The sequence below is a fragment of the Camellia sinensis genome, chromosome 3 (assembly GCF_055761805.1).
Source record: "Camellia sinensis isolate YWXY chromosome 3, ASM5576180v1, whole genome shotgun sequence".
NCBI classification, from domain to species: Eukaryota; Viridiplantae; Streptophyta; class Magnoliopsida; order Ericales; family Theaceae; genus Camellia; species Camellia sinensis.
This window is the reverse complement of record NC_138963.1, coordinates 69,317,963-69,336,286: the sequence shown is the minus strand read 5'-3', so window position 1 is coordinate 69,336,286 and position 18,324 is coordinate 69,317,963.

Below are 18,324 nucleotides of genomic sequence, written 5' to 3'. Positions count from 1 at the left end.
GATAAGCAACCTGTCCTAGTTTGGAATGGTCACTATGGATTTCGACATGCACTAGGCCAAATGGCCAAAAAGGGTGCCTCGGTAAAAATCGGGATTTGTGTTCCCATTGTGGCAGAGCCCGTAACCGGTCAGCCTTATGGCATGCTTCTCAAAGCGAGCCTCCGGCAGACCGTTCAGAAATAGCAGATGGCAAACACTGTGTCCTAGGTGCACCAATGCACATGCAATGCAAAGAAACACATAAGTGTAGTCAAAACAAAATATCATAAGTTCGAGTCAAGTTCTCTGACTCCCCAGCGGAGTCGCCAGAAACTGTAGACGTCCCCGAACGTCTCGGGAAAATCCCGTTTTGTTCATTGGGCTCACTACAGTTCGGACTCAATGTCATGGATCTTAATATGATCTCGCCAAGTGCAATGCGAGATTGATAAATCATCAAAGAGTCGAAATCTAGCAAATCGTTTTGAAAAACTATTTTTTAGAAAGAAGTGCCAAACATGGACTGCTTTGCCAGATACAGAGTCGCCACCTAAATATTTTATTTTAGGGAATTTACGAAACCCTAACTCGTGCCTAAGGCTATTTGTCCATCATCACCAAAGTTGCCTCAGCTCGGGAACTTGGATACGATTGGGGAAGGTCATGCAATGAGCACCACTACTCGCCCGATCAAAGATCGGCCACTACTAAACACGATATCTTGTTTTTGAAAACACATGCATCCTTATTCCACTTTATTAGCCTAGAATTACTATGTGATGCGCACAACATACAAGTATAGACTGGATCACCTAAGTTGGAACAAAACATCTCATGTTTGTTTTTTAAAGCGGTTTGCTACTCGCAAGTAGGCTAAAATGCCGATTTTGCCACCTTCAAGTGGGCTTAGAAAATATGGTGATTTGCCACTCTCAAGTGGGCTTAAAACTCGCAATCAATGAATTGTCCCAATTCAAATAATCCAACCTTCACCCACAAGCATTCAGGCTGTTATATCATATAAGCAGTTAGCCGCATGGTAGGCATGCTATCATGGTCGTCACTTACACACATGCAAGGATGCTAAAGCATAAACACTTACCGAGCACTCCAAGCCAAAACAGAAACTAGTTAGTAATCAATGCATGATCCTAGTTCATGTTAAGATGGCTAATGCAACACATGCAAGAAGGCAACTAAAATAGGCTCGACTATTCTAAGATGGCATATGAGATGCTATAGATAACATGTATTCAACTTGGAATTGAAATACAATGCAGTTAGTATGATGCGCCGAGCCTGGTGCATGCAAGACGGACGAATGAATGCAAACATGCGAAGCATAAGGATGCTAATTGAAACATTCCCTAAAACTAACCATCGAAAGCAGGTAAGTAAAAGGGAGAAAGACGTGGGGTTGGAAGACATGCATCACACACACGCACACTTATTACAAAATTCGCCCTCTCAACGGAGGGTCTGAATAAATAATACAGAACCAGCTAGCTAATCTAAACTAATCTAATTAAACTAGTTATTACACGACGGAACGAATAACAAATCACAGCTAATTATTACACAACTCTAATTAATCAGCAAATTAACTAAGTAAACAAGTAAATAGGCATATAAACTATATGAAGTGGGCTGCCTTAGCTCTGTTTTGGATGACAAAGGATGCATGCATGCTCGAGTCGCCATGTTCGGAAATCTCACGCGATGCCCTGACTTGCCTCTGTTTGCAATTGACATCAGAACACTGCACAAAGCTCCAGAAGGCTGAAACTCCACCCTGGGAATTTGCGGGAAGGCTGCCGACCAGCTATTGGCTTTGAAGACCACCCACCGACCACTTTTGTGGTAAAAAACCAGAAAAAGTGGTCGGCCAGCCACTAAATCTGGACGGCCGACCAGTTTATGCCTCTGGTTTCTAGTTTTTTGCAACAGAAGGCAAGAGAGAGAGATGGCAAAGGATTCGCAACAAATGTGTGCACGACCACTCTTCCCATCATTGCATAAGCTCAAGGGAGTGTAGTCTTTGACCCTCGGGCCACCAATCATGCATCTCGATACATGATGGCTGAGGAGTCGAATTGCACGATTCAATGTGAAATGAATACACATACAAGCACCTAAAGCCAACAACTCCGTCATGGGTAGTCAAGAGTGTCGGTGACCGAGAATTGAGGCATGTTTCATCACTTCAAGTACGAAACGTCCCTCGTTTCCCGTGTATGGGCTAATTCCTATCCCAAACACAATGCAACAATCAATGCATGCACAATGCGACTCGAATTATGCAACCTAATGCGATACAACTAGGTCATGCAAGCATACAAAGGATAACATGCAAACATGCAACTAGTATACACAATGCTATGAACTAAAAATGGCATACTCAACGCACGTGACACTTAGCATACCCAATGCACGTAGAAACTAACACACACAATGAGATGAACAAGGCATGCACAATGCAATGATCAATGATGCGACAACATGGCATACTCAATGCTATGAACTACAATGGCATACTCAATGCAAAATGGACTTAAACCAAAATGGATGGGCCTCAGCCGCACCCAAATCAGTGGCCAAAGATGATGAAAACAAAGCTCCAAAACTCATGCAAACATGCCCAATGCAATGGCCCCAAGCCTAAAGCATAAAACACAACTTTCCAGACGCATTGAAAAGAATGAAATATGGAGTGCAAGGACACATGTTCCCACTCTGAAATGGCATACAAAATGACTCCAAATGATGTAAACAACTCACACAATGCATGTTGAATGGCTCAAGCACCGAAACTAGTGAAGTGTATTACACTATAGGCATGTAAGACAATGCTCAAATGGCCAAACCAACTCCAAACAGACCCTATGAAGGCCAGAATAGGAGCAAAAGTGAACTAAGATGATGGCTTGAAAGGCACAAAAATGAAGCTCATGCAATGGCTCACAAATAGGGCATAATGATGCAACTCTCAAGCATATTGAAAGAGTGCCAAACATGAGAATATGGCCAAGAAATAAGCTCTGAAATAACATTCCTCATAATGCCAAAACATGCAAATACCTCAAGTTAAGCATGCAAGGGACCTCAAAAGGGCTATTACACTACAAGCATGCATGGCAAGCATCATTCGACCAAGAGGCCTTAAAACAGAGCTAAAGCAGCCTAAAAGATGAATAAAATCAGTTTGGATCATGACCAAAATATGCTAGAATAGAGGGCCAAAACATCATGCATTCTAAGCTAGTAAACATGATTTATACTACAAGCATATGAAGCATGTGAGAGGCTACCAAACCAGCCAAAAAGAGAATCATGGCATGCCAAATGATGGCCAAACGCCCACTTAGACAAGACCAATACATGCAAGAATGGGGTGCTACTTTGATAAGCCATGAAAGGGATTATTCTACACATGCAAGAGGCAAACACAAGGTGACCAAACCAACCATAGACAGAGTCTAGGAAGGTCCCAAAAGTCACCAAAAAGGCCCTGAACCAAGCCTTAGAAGTATGAAAGTATGTGCTCCTTTGAAAGGCCAAAAATGCAAACAAACAAGGCCAAAAGAAAGAGGGTCTCCCCTCTCTGATTTAGGCCCTCAAAACCGCATGCCAACCACTGAAAATTCGCTGGATTTCAGTGGATAAAAGGCCAAGCAAAGATCAACACAAAGGTCTCATGGCATGGCACAAAACAAGGCTAAATAGAGCATGCAAGAGGGTAGATGACCCTTAACACTAAAAGAGCCTTAAACAAAAATGAAAAACACTTAAATATGAAGCTTTTTTCAGTTGACAACAAAGCCTAAATATGCATGCAAGTATAGCTAAGAGAATGATCAAGATAGAGCTTAAAAAGAGGGAAAATGAGTTACCCTTGAAGCTCAGCAAAACCAGCAAGTTTTTGGACCAAATACCAACTCTTCAACCTCTAAAAATACCCTCCAAGAACCTCAGATCAATGGTGGAGGTGTATGGCTATGAGGTGTGGTGCAATAGGTCAAGAATAATACACACTTTGAGCCAAAATATAGAGATATAGGGAGAGATATGTATTTTTTGCCTTAAACCAATTTCTGAACCTGGTTCAACGAAAGGAAGAGCCTCTCTTATAGAAGAAGCAAGGGTTCAAGCTTCTTAGAGAAGCTAAACATGGATGCAATCCCTCCATACACGTGTATGGAGGATACAGTCTGTGCCCTCCAGCTGGCACAGCTGGCATCCATTCAGTCAGACAAAATAGGAGGAAAGGGGCCGACCAGAAAAGGTGGTCGGCCTGCTACTTTTAGTAGTCGGTCAACCACCTTAAGTGGTCTCCCAAAAAAAAAGGTGGTCGGCCAGGGTATTTGATGGCCTCCACACTGAAATCAAGCCAATGGTGGGGTGGGAGACCAGTAAATGTGGCCCAAAGACCAAGAAAACCAGTTTCCCGATCAGAAAACCGGCTGGCGGGAAGAAAAGTGGTCTCCAAGGAGAAAAAGTGGTCTCCCACCCTTGTACCACCTTCCAAACAAGGAAAACAAGGTTCGTGCCAAGAACGAACCAACACGGATGCAAAACGAGAGTTCGAAAGGCAAGACGCGCGGCCGGGGGCCTCGAAAACTGGCTGTTGAGCACAAAAAGTGGTGTGCGACCACAAAAGTGGTCTCCCGGACCACATTGTCCCTCTAGACAGAGGAAACAAGGTGTGTTAAAAAAAACGTGCCAAACAGAGAATGCTAAGCGGTCCTGAACCGAGGCGCACGACCGACGGCTCCGAAAACTGAAATCTAGTCTCCAAACGGGAATAGTGGCCTACGACCACGAAAAGTAGTCTACGACCACTGAGAGATGGTCTACAAGACCTCTCCCTCCCTTCGAGAAGAGAAAACAAGACTTAGTCCGCTGACCGAGTCAAAGTACAAAGAGTCCCGAGGCCCGGAGGTGAGGCTCTCAGCCAAGAACTTTGAAATCTCGAGACAAGCACAAAATGTGCAATCACCGAGCGCTCAATCGATGACGCCCGAGTCTTAAGGTCGGTCAAAGATGGGGTGTCTATAGTTGCCCCTCTTTGACAGAACTCGAAAGCCATAAGTGACAGGAGTGAATGTCAAAGCCTAGAGACGGCCCATTTTTGACAAGGCCGAAGACTGAAGACGAGATAACTAAGAAATGTGCCCGCAGGCAGGGGCAAAATGCAAATGATATGCACGAAGCCGAACATAACTTATGATCATGCAAAGAAAGCTGTAACGAAGCAATTATACACAATAAATGCAACAGTTTAAACGCGCGAATACAAATGAATTAAACTACATCTCAAGCAGAAAGGATGTAAGAAAATTATGCAATCTTAGCGAGCATGTGCTATAGATACACAAAAGTGAATGAGGTGTGATAGATACACAGAGTGAGTAAGCATGTGCGATAGATACACAAAGCGAGTGTAGTGATAGATGCACTAAAGTGAACGTGTGATGGATACACAAAGCGAGCGTGTGACGAATACACAAAGTAAACGTGTGATGGATACACAAAGTGAGCATAGTGTGATAGATACACAAAGTGAAACGAGTGTGATGGATACACTATGTGAGGTAAAGTGTGATGGATACACAAGGTGAGCGTGTGATAGATACAGAAAAGGTGAACACAAAGTGTGATGGATGCACTAAGTGAACAAAGTGTGATGGATACACAAAAGGTGAACTCAAAGTGTGATAGATACGCTGAGTGAACAGAGTATGATAGATACACTAAAGGTGAACACAAAGTGTGATAGATGCACAATGTGAACAGAGTATGATAGATACACTAAAGGTGAACACAAAGTGTGATAGATGCACAATGTGAACAAAGTATGATAGATAGACTAAAGGTGAACACAAAGTATGATAGATGCACTAAGTGAACAAAGTATGATGGATACACTAAAAGTGAACACAAAGTGTGATAGATGCACTATGTGAACACAGTATGATAGATACACTAAAGGTGAACACAAAGTGTGATAGATGCATTAAGTGAACAAGTGTGATGGATACACTAAAGGTGAACACAAAGTGTGATAGATGCACTATGTGGACAGAGTATGATGGATACACTAAAGGTGAACACAAAGTGTGATAGATGCACTAAGTGAAGAAGTATGATAGATACACTAAAAATGAACACAAAGTGTCATAGATGCACTATGTGAACAAGTGTGATGGATACACTAAAGTTGAACACAAAGTGTGATAGATGCACTATGTGAACAAATGTGATGGATACACTAAAGGTGAACACAAAGTGTGATAGATGCACTATGTGAACAAATGCGATGGATACACTAAAGGTGAACACAAAGTGTGATAGATGCACTAAGTGAACAAGTATGATAGATACACTAAAAATGAACACAAAGTGTGATAGATGCACTATGTGAACAAAGTATGATAGATACACTAAAGGCGAACACAAAGTGTGATAGATGCACTAAGTAAACAGAGTATGATAGATACACTAAAAATGAACACAAAGTGTGATAGATGTACTAAGTGAACAAGTATGATAGATACATAAAAGTAAATGAAGTGTGATGGATACACTAAGGTGAATGACCTTAAACAGAACTTCTTTGAATGAACCGTACATACAAAATCGCCTGGTTACGCCAGTTTCAAATGAACCGTACATACAATATCGTGCATGAATGAGAAAGAAACTTGATAGGTACAATGCAATACAATGCATGATGTTTAAGGAATACAATAAACAAGTGGCGATGAACCGCTCTATTCTGACGGGGATCTCCCCTCGTGCTCTTCGAACACTTACCTTCAACTTACAGTACAAAGGCTCTGAAATACTGACTAGGGTTCTTCATGTAGAACACTTTGGATGCTGCCTTTCTTCTTGATCATATTCACAACTTTCCCTATTCTCCAACGGGGTGACAGACTAGATTGGTTCAGTATCCAAAATTGAGGTGCATACACGCTATCTCAACCTATGGGGCTTTCATACAGATTTCAAGCCGCGGAAACGCCTCTAGGTATTTAAACCAGACTTTAGTCTCGGAAATCCCGAACCTTTGCGTTCTAGGCAACAGCCATTCGAACTCTAGTTTCCACCATCGCAGTTGGTCTCCTAGGAACTTATTGTGAACACAGCCAAGATGCCTCTGGCAGGGAATGGTACTCAGGTAGAGCACTTTTGATAGCCATTCTGGCTTGAAGCAGACTTGATCTTGAGCTTGAGGTAGAGGCACACTCATACTTCGGAGCATTGGCAAGACCTGAAGAGGTACACACGGAATGCAATCTCAGAACTTACTGAAGTTGAAACAAACTTAGATACCTGACATTTTCCTCTTTTCTTTTGCTTTGCAGTCTGGAACCTATATGGCTTCAGATAGGTCCTTGTTCTACTATTCACACATGACCTGGGTTGAACCCTGTAGTTTTATGAAAGAACAGCTCTTGTTTTGTGCAAATGTGGAGAACGGCACAACACTTCGAGCACAAAACAATTTTATTTTTGAATTTGAAATTAAGAAACGATTTCTTAACCGGGTATTGAGCTGAGGACTGGCCACAGCCAAAATGACTCGACAAAAGAAAAACGAAGGTGAAACAACCTAAACACATCCGTTGGCACTCAAAACGACTCAAGACAAGAATCGAGACAAACAAAGACACAAACGCAACACTCGGATGTGTATCACCAATGGCAAGAGACCTCTCAGTTCACGAGGAGCCAGTTTCTTTGAGTATTGTTTCCCACCCTTTTCTTATTTGTGATTCTCACATCACTCGGCCCTCAGGCTCTGTTTTTCTAAAAAAGCCCTTTCATCACTTTTTCTCTCAGCGCACATCTCTCTATTCTTCAATCTCTCATTTTTTATCCCTCCCCTGAGTGGTTGATGGATAAATAGAAAGTTGCGGGCTCTTGCCCCTAGCATTCTGCTAGATTCTTCTTCTTGTTCACAACAGTGAGTTTCTCACACAGAGGAGTTGCGCTACAACTAGGTGTGTAGCAAATCTGCAGCTGACATCGGTTGACGATGCTCTGCTGGGGAGTTTGAACGTGATCAGATCTGTCCAGATGAGGGAGTGGAATATCTTGCCCCATTCCAGTTCGTGCTTCGTACTTGGCTTGATACCTCGTTGCTTGGAGAATGTGAGAGCTTTCTTCCTTTTTGCGGTTAGCTTCAATGGTGCCCTTTTCCAGCAGGTATGATGCCCTTTCTGGCAAGAGCGTTGATAAAGGGGAAAAGACAGAAAACCTGACTCAACTGTGCCCCTAATTCATCATTTTGACCATTTTTTTGTTTTTTGCGTCTACTAAAACAATTTTAACCAAAATGAGAGTTAGATTAACACGCTTGTTCGATTTTCTGATTTGAAATCATGCAAGTTAGGTTATCAACGCTGAAAATTTTCCTTTTTTTGGGTCCAAGAAATGGTCCAGTTTTAGAAAAAATGGAATAATTTTCGGGAGAATTAGTTAACCTCATTAAAAATTCTCAAAAACTATTTTTGCAAATAGCCACTGCTCGACCAACGCAGAATTTACTCTTAAGATGCACAACCTCAGATCCAAAACAAATGGAAAATTGCCCCTTGTCTGAACGGCACTGCATGGCAACTGAAAGTTGCCCCTAGTCTGAATAGCACCGCAGCACTGCACGGCAACGGAAAGTTGTCTCTAGACTGAATAGCACCGCAACACATGGCAACCAGTCCTCACAGTGACAATTACGACCAAATTCTCGGATACAGAGAAGACAAAGATGACCAAAACCATCACATGGACACAGTCGAATTTGAAGTGTTTTACAACAGGACTTCAGAATGAAGTTGCCTACATATCCCAAATATGGGAATCAAGCCTTACGTAGTTTGGGTTCAGGTTCACTCGGGTATTAACCTCTCCTTTTGCGCTCCAACTTTTGCCAAGGCCGCCCTTTCTGGCTTTTCAACCTTGCGAGCTTTGTTCTTCTTTTCTTTTCATTTCTTTTCTTCTTTTTTCTTTTATTCTTTGCATTTTTCTCTCTCTGTTTTTTTTTTTTTGGTTCTTTTTCTTCTTTTTCTTACTCTAACTTTTGCCTGGGTCGCCCTTCCGGGTTTTCGGCCCAGCGAGCCTCTTAAGGGTAAAAGTTTAGTTTTGTCCATGTTGAATGGATTGAGATCTCGGAGCCATCTGAATCCAAGAGAATGGCTGTTGTTCGCTGATGATGTAAAAATACATCCAATGGGGGGTGAATTTGCCCCTTGTGTTGTGGATAGGAACTTGGTTATCCTTCAGCAATACTTTCTTCTTTCCCCCTTCTGGGATTTGGCATTCTTGCCAGTCTTCCCTGGTTTGAAGAAAAGACTCATCTTTGACTCTTCGAGCGCATCTGACATTTTTCGCCCCTAGTTCAAGGGCTGCTTTTGATCTAGCTTCGCAAGCTGCCTTTGATCACATCTAATATTCTCGCCCCTAGTTCATGGGTTGCTTCTGATCCGGCACACGGGCCTTACATTGTGGTTCACCGTTGAACATTCTGAATTAAGGTTCACGGTTTGGAAGCAAAGGGGTTGAGTCTCGAGGCTGAGAGCGATCCTAAGCTGCACAATCTCAAGAGCGATTCCACACAGGTCTTCGTAGAACTACGCAAAACATTTTTTGAAATCTTTTAAGAAAGCGACAAATCGCTCGCGTCGAAGACAATGCAGAACCAATCTGGATCAAGCTAGGATCCTTCTCAGTACTCACACTAACAAACATGATCTCAATCATTAAGGGCTTAGCACGCCTCTCTTTCTCTCAATTGATCAAATTTTGTAAATCCGGAGGAATTCCTTCCTCTTTGTTTTCATCACCATGTTCAAAATTTTTTTGAAAAACTTAGGTCAATGCAATGATTTAAAAGGCACAGAAGAGCAGGTGGAATGCACTGCCGTTTCATTCTAAACTTGCTGGCACAACAGGCTCAGGGTAAGAACAAGCACAAAAGCTTGAAAAACCACCGCCGTTTCATTCAGATCTGTAACTGGCTCTAAGGCAGAAACAGACTCAAAAGAAAGCAAAAAGACAAACACAAAACAAGATAGCGATGTCCGAGGTAACACCCCTGGAATCACCCAACTCCAACGCAACAGGACTGACTCAATACAACAAGACAGACCCAACTGACTCAGTACAAAAAGACTGACTATATACAAAACAACAAAACTGACCCAATACCCAAGTCAGAAAGTACAAAAACTAGCATTCACAAATGCTTAAAACAGTGCGTGCCATACGCCACATCTGGAGTAAATTGAGTGCCGCCCGCAGGTGGTTCATCCCCTGATCACATATTCGTACTATCCTCCAAGTTCACTGATCCAGTGGCGATAGACTTTGCTGAGCTGGTGCGGCGATGACGTTGTTGTCAAACAGATCTTGTACATCATGTGAAGACGAAAGCAACTGTCAATGTCATGACCAGTTTGTTGATAGTAGGCACAGTATTTAGTCTGGTCATGCTTTGGAGGGATAGGATCGGGTAGAGGCCGTTGTTCCAACAGTTTTAGATGCCCTTTCCGGAGTAAGACCTCTAAAGCCTTTGACAAAGGCATATAAAGTGGGGTAAAAACCCTCTTGACTCGAGGTGGATATTTGGTTTTTTGTGAGCTACTTCCGGATGCACCGGTGAATGGGGTAGCTATTTTTGATGTGGTGGTGGTGCTTATGCCCACTTAAGAAGATCTTGCAGCTGTATCACCACTAGTGGTCGCATTCGAACTGCTGGAAAACGCCCTCCTGGGCTGCTCCTTCTCCTGGTCAATGAGGCCCTGCTTCATAGCGTTCTCGATTTGTACCCCAATCTCATGTAAATCTGCAAAGGTGGGTAGGGGGAGAACAATCATCTTTTGCATGAGCTTGAGCTGGAGGTTGCGCATAACCATCCTGATCTGGTCTTTGTCGGAAGGCCTTATAGCCACCATTGAGGCCTTTGCTCTCCATCTCGCCACAAACTCTTAAAAACCCTCCTTTGGCTCTTTGTGGGTGATTTCAAGATCACGAGTTGTGACCTCAATCTGTGTGTTGTAGGAGTATTGAGCAATGATGGCCTTAGCCATTTCTTTCCAGTTCTGTTTCACAGAGTTATCCAATTTCGCATATCAGATTACGGCTACCCAGACATGGTTCGACCGAATAGTGACAGCTTAGGGCTGTGGTCAAGCCCATTGGCCTCAGGATATCAGAAAATAGGTGTAGGTGCACCATTGGGTCTCTAGAACCATCGAAGCGGTCGATATGTGGCATCTTGAACCGGTCCGGTAATGTCACCGCCGAATCGGTGTATCTATCCTCTATGTCCAAAATGGAATTCACACATTGAGCCTTCTTGAATAGCTTCTCAAGCTTACTGACCTTTAGGGCGGTTGGGTCTATCTCAAATTCAAACGGTGTACCTGTTGAAAAGGCCAGTGCCTTTGAAATCTGCGGTAGAACTGGTGGCGGAATTGGTCCTGTTGGGGCGTCCGTATCTTCCTGGACGTTTGTAGTGTCCCCAAGTATCAGAACTCTAGGTGGGGGAGGAGGTGGGTGCAAAGCAAATGCTCTGGTTTGCTGTGGTTGTTGCTGTTGCTGAAGTCTGGCTATTAACTCTGCCTGTTGGGACCACTACTTCTGCTTGACGTGCAGCCACTTCTGTCTGGCAGGCAGCATCCTGCTGCATGGCTTGCATAGTTTCCTGGAGCTGACGCCTCATTTCTTCCATGCCTGCCATAAGGTGCTGATCTAGCTAAATAAAGGTGTATCTCCCTGAGGTAAAAGCGGATATCTCAGCCCAACTGCGCACAGGTGAGATGGACAATAATCGCTGATCCGAAGACTGTTGAACTGATGACCTATGCCTGACTGGCCTTTTTACTCTACCTCTGGCGAAGGAACACTAATTTGCCCTTAAACTGAATCTCTGACCTAACAAAGTCTATCAACACAAGTCCAATGTACCCGGGAGATGTTGGAGCCTTCTGAAGCTATGGTTCCGAGGCTACCTTGCAAAAGAAGAAAATAGACAGCATCTCAGCCTGATTTCACCAAAATAGATATGAGCATAGCTGAGTAACTGTATTCGACCACTGATCACTGTTCCTCAAATTATTGCCCCAAAACTAAATCTGATACCCGCAAATATAACTGATTCTCAAATACCGACGCCCGCAAGCCTGATACCCAGACTTGCAAACTGATACGTGCAATCTGTAGAGACACACTCTAACAGCACATAGCAAGCAAGTGAGAACCAAAAGCACCCCTATGGTGGGGTAGGGTTTCCCTGTCCTATTTTGTCAGGAGCTAGGGTTTCACTACGCACACAGTGGTTTCAAACAACCTATAACCGGATAAGCAACCTGTCCTAGTTTGGAATGGTCACTATGGATTTCGACATGCACTAGGCCAAATGGCCAAAAAGGGTGCCTCGGTAAAAATCGGGATTTGTGTTCCCATCGTGGCAGAGCCCGTAACCGGTCAGCCTTATGGCACGCTTCTCAAAGCGAGCCTCCGGCAGACCATTCAGGAATAACAGACGGCAAACACTGTGTCCTAGGTGCACCAATGCACATGCAATGCAAAGAAACACATAAGTGTAGTCAAAACAAAATATCACAAGTTCGAGTCAAGTTCTCTGACTCCCCAACGGAGTCGCCAGAAAATGTAGACGTCCCCAAACGTCCCGGGAAAATCCCGTTTTGTTCATTGGGCTCACTACAATTCGGACTCAATGTCACGGATCTTAATCTGGCAAATCGTTTTGAAAAACTATTTTTTAGAAAGAAGTGCCAAACATGGACTGCTTTGTCAGATACAGAGTCGCCAGCTAAATATTTTATTTTAGGGAATTTAGGAAACCCTGACTCGTGCCTAAGGCCACGTGTCCGTTATCACCAAAGTTGCCTCGGCTCGGGAACTTGGATACGATTAGGGACGGTTATGCAATGAGCACCCCCGGTCGCCCGATCAAAGATCGGCCACTACTAAACATGATATCTTGTTTTGAAAACACATGCATCCTTATTCCAGTTTATTAGCCTAGAATTACTATGTGATGCGCACAGCATACAAGTATAGGCTGGATCACCTAAGTTGGAACAAAACATCCCATATTTGTTTTTGAAAGCAGTTTGCTACTCGCAAGTAGGCTAAAATGCGGATTTTGCCACCCTCAAGTGGGCTTAGAAAATATGGTGATTTGCCACTCTCAAGTGGGCTTAAAACTCGCAATCAATGAATTGTCCCAATTCAAATAATCCAACCTTCACCCACAGGCATTCAAGAAGTTATATCACATAAGCAATTAGCCTCATGGTAAGCATGCTATCATGGCAGTCACTCACACACATGCAAGGATGCTAAAGCATAAACACTTACCGAGCACTCCAAGCCAAAACAGAAACTAGTTAGTAATCAATGCATGATCGTAGTTCATGTTAAGATGGCTAATGCAACACACGCAAGAATGCAACTAAGATAGGCTCGGCTATTCTAAGATGGCATATGAGATGCTATAGATAACATGTATTCAACTTGGAATTGAAATACAATGCAGTTAGTCTGGTGCGCCGAGCCCGGTGCATGCAAGACAGATAAATGAATGCAAACATGCGAAGCATAAGGATGCTAATTGAAACATGCCCTAAAACTAACCATCGAAAGCAGGTAAGTAAAAGGGAGAAAGACGTGGGATCGGAAGACATGCATCACACACACGCACACTTATTACAAAATTCGCCCTCTCGACGGAGGGTTCGAATAAATAATACAGAACCAGCTAGCTAATCTAAACTAATCTAATTAAACTAGTTATTACACGACGGAACGAATAACAAATCACAACTAATTATCACACAAGTCTAATTAATCAACAAATTAATTAAGTAAGCAAGTAAACAAGCATATAAACTATATAAAGTGGGCTGCCTCAGCTCTGTTTCGGATGACAAAGGGTGCATGCATGCTCGAGTCGCCTTGTTCGGAAATCTCTCGCGACGCCCCGACTTGCCTCTGTTTGTGATTGACATTAGAACACTGCACAAAGCTCCAGAAGGCTGAAACTCCACCCTGGGAATCTGTGGGAAGGCTGCCGACTAGCTATTGGCTTTGGAGACCACCCACCGACCACTTTTGTGGTGAAAAACCAGAAAAAGTGGTCGTCCAGCCACTAAATCTAGCCAGCCGACCAGTTTCTGCCTCTGGTTTCTGGTTTTCTGCAACAGAAGGCAAGAGAGAGAGATGGCAAAGTATCCACAACATATGTGTGCACGACCACTCTTTCTATCATTGCATAAGCTCAAGGGAGTGTAGTCTTTGACCCTTGGGCCACCAATCACGCATCTCGATACATGATGGTCGAATTGCATGACTCAATGTGAAATGAATGCACATACAAGCACCTAAAGCCAACAACTCCGTCATGCGTAGTCAAGAGTGTCGGTGACCGAGAATTGAGGCACATTTCATCACTTCAAGTATGAAACGTCCCTCGTTTCCCGTGTATGGGCTAATTCCTATCCCAAACACAATGCAACAATCATGGCATGCACAATGCGACTTGAATTATGCAACCAAATGCGATAACACTAGGTCATGCAAGCATACAAGGGATAACATGCAAACATGCAACTAGCATACACAATGCTATGAACTAACAATGGCATACTCAATGCACATGACACTTAGCATACCCAATGCACGTAGAAACTAACACACACAATGAGATGAACAAGGCATGAACAATGCAACGATCAATGATGCGACAACATGGCATATTCAATGCTATGAACTACAATGGCATACTCGATGCAAAATGGACTTAAACCAAAATAGATGGGCCTCAGCCACACCCAAATCAGTGGCCAAAGATGATGAAAACAAAGCTCCAAAACTCATGCAAACATGCCCAATGCAATGGCCCCAAGCCTAAAGTATAAAACACAACTTTCCAAACACATTGAAAAGAATGAAATATGGAATGCAAGGACACATGTTCCCACTCTGAAATGGCATACAAAATGACTCCAAATGATGTAAACAACTCACACAATGCATGTTGAATGGCTCAAGCACCAAAACTAGTGAAGTGTATTATACCATAGGCATGCAAGGCAATGCTCAAATAGCCAAACCAACTCCAAACAGACCCTATGAAGGCCAGAATAGGAGCAAAAGTGAACTAAGATGATGGCTTGAAAGGCATAAAAATGAAACTCATGCAATGGCTCACAAATGGGGTATGATGATGCAACTCTCAAGGATATTGAAAGAGTGACAAACATGAGAATATGGCCTAGAAATAAGCTCTGAAATAACATTCCTCATAATGCCAAAAAATGCAAATACCTCAAGTTAAGCATGTAAGCGACCTCAAAACTCAAAGCTAGGCAGGGCTATTACACTACAAGCATGCATGGCAAACATCATTCAACCAAGAGGCTTCAAAACAGAGCTAAAGCAGCCCAAAATATGAACAAAATCAATTTGGATCATGGCCAAAATATACTAGAATAGAGGGCCAAAACATCATGCATTCTAAGCTAGTAAACATGATTTACACTACAAGCATATGAAGCATGTAAGAAGCTACCAAACCAGCCAAAAAGAGAATCATGGCATGCGAAATGATGGCCAAAAACCCACTGAGACATGACCAATACATGCAAGAATGAAGTGCTACTTTGATAAGCCATGAAAGGGATTATTCTACACATGCAAGGTGACCAAACCAACCATAGACAGAGTCTAGGCAGGTCCCAAAAGCCATCAAAAAGGGCCTGAACCAAGCCTTGGAAGTATGAAAGTATGTGCTCCTTTGAAAGGTCAAAAATGCAAACAAACAAGGCCAAAAGAGAGAGGGCCTCCCCTCTCTGATTTAGGCCCTCAAAACCACATGCCAACCACTGAAAATCCGTTGGATTTCAGTGGCTAAAAGGCCAAGCAAAGATCAACACAAAGGTCTCATGGCATGGCACAAAACAAGGCTAAATAGAGCATGCAAGAGGGTAGATGACCCTTAACACTAAAATAGCCTTAAACAAACATGAAAAACACTTAAACATAAAGCTTTTTTCAATTGACAACAAAGCCTAAATATGCATGCAAGTATGGCTAAGAGAATGATCAAGGTAGAGCTTAAAAAGAGGGAAAAAGAGTTACCCTTGAAGCTCAGCAAAACCAGTAAGTTTTGGGACCGAAAACCAACTCTTCAACCTCTGCAAATACCCTCCAAGAAATACACACTTTGAGCCAAAATATAGAGATATAGAGAGAGATATTTATTTTTTGCCTTAAACCAATTTCTGAACCTGGTTCAAGGAGAGGGAGAGCCTCCCTTACAGAAGAAGCAAGGGTTCAAGCTTCTTAGAGAAGCTAAACATGAATGCAATCCCTCCATACATGTATGGAGGATACAGTCTGTGCCCTCCAGCTGGCACAGCTGGCATCCATTCAGTCAGACAAGTCTCCATGGAGAAAAAGTGGTCTCCCACCCTTGTACCACCTTCTAAACAAGGAAAACAAGGTTCGTGCCAAGAACAAACCAACACGGATGCAAAACGAGAGTTCGGGAGGCAAGATGCGCAGCCGGGGGCCTTGAAAACTGGCTGTTGAGCACAAAAAGTGGCGTACGACCACAAAAGTGGTCTCCCGGACCACATTGTCCCTCTAGACAGAGGAAACAAGGTGTGTTAAAAAAACGTGCCAAACGGAGAATGCTAAGCGATCCCGAACCGAGGCACAAGGCCGACGGCTCCGAACACCGGAAACTAGTCTCCAAACGGAAACAGTGGCCTACGATCATGAAAAGTAGTCTACGACCACTGAGAGATGGTCTACAAGACCTCTCCCTCCCTCCGGGAAGAGAAAACAAGACTTAGTCCGCTGACCGAGTCAAAGTACAAAGAGTCTCGAGGCCCGGAGGTGAGGCTCTCAGCCAAGAACTCCGAAATCTCGAGACGAGCACAAAATACGCAATCACCGAGCGCTCAATCGATGACGTCTGAGTCTTAAGGTCGGTCAAAAATGGGGTGTCTACAGTCATTATAACACTCCTTTCTCATATTCCGAAAGCGATTTATGTGAATGGAATCTTGACAGCAAATCCGATTATCAAATTCTTCATCTCGACCAACATATGGTTATGGCTACTAATACTACTCTTGCTAAGCATTCCTCTAATAATACTGATGGAACTGTTGCTTGCATGCATATTTTTGGATTTTCTGGCCAACTCAAAGGCTGGTGGGACAGTTATCTCATTCATAACCAACATCAAGCAATTTTAATTGCCGTTGAATGAGATCAAAATGATAATTCTATCTTAGATCCCACAACCTGGCAACCGATTAGTGATGTAGTCACCACCTTAGTCACTACTATAACACAGGATTTTATTGGCAGTACTGAAATTGTTCTCGAACGATCCAATGAACTTCTTATTAATTTACGATGTCCTACATTAACCCATTTTCGATGGTACAAGGATATATTTCTCTCTAAACTATATCAAAGACATGACACTAATCAAGATTTTTGGAAAGAACGCTTCATTGCCAGACTTGCTACGTTTTTTGCCAAAAAAGTCAAAACCCGAATTCGTGCCAAACACAATGGCCAAATCCCCTACAATCAATACACTTTAAAGAACTCATATCTAAAATCTGCGTTGAAGGCCTCTCCTTATGTAATGATATCAAACTTAACAGTCAATTAAAAAAGGGAAGGACCACTGGTTGAACCGAACTCGGTCAATTTTGTTATCAATTTGGTTCCAATTCTATCCTTCCTCCAATCTCCAGATCCTCTTCCTGGCAAACCCCGATCCGCAAAACTCGCAAGAATTCTGCGAAAAAATATTACAACAAATTTTCAAATTATAAAAAGAAACCTTATTATAAAAGGAAAAAATTCACTAATTCAAATAACTCCAAGAATACATCTAAATCCAAATCCAATTCCTTCAAAAAAATCTGCCAGTTGTTGGAAATGTGGCAAACCCAGCCATTATGCAAATAAGTGCCTCACGAAAAAGAAAATCCATGAACTTGATGCTTCCAATGAATTAAAACATCAATTAGAATCAATTCTTCTTCTTGACAAAGAACCTGAAACTAACCACGAAGATTCTTTTGAAAATCCTTCCGATAATGACTTTCAATTTAATGAAATTGATAATGATATTAATACTTTCTTTGATGAAGAACCAAAAGATCATCTCAACGATTCTCATAAATGTCTATATCAATCAACAAATGATTATTATAAGGCTATTTTAGAAATGAATAGCCTCAGTATTAATGTTCTAACCACACAAGAAAAAATGATTTTTGAATT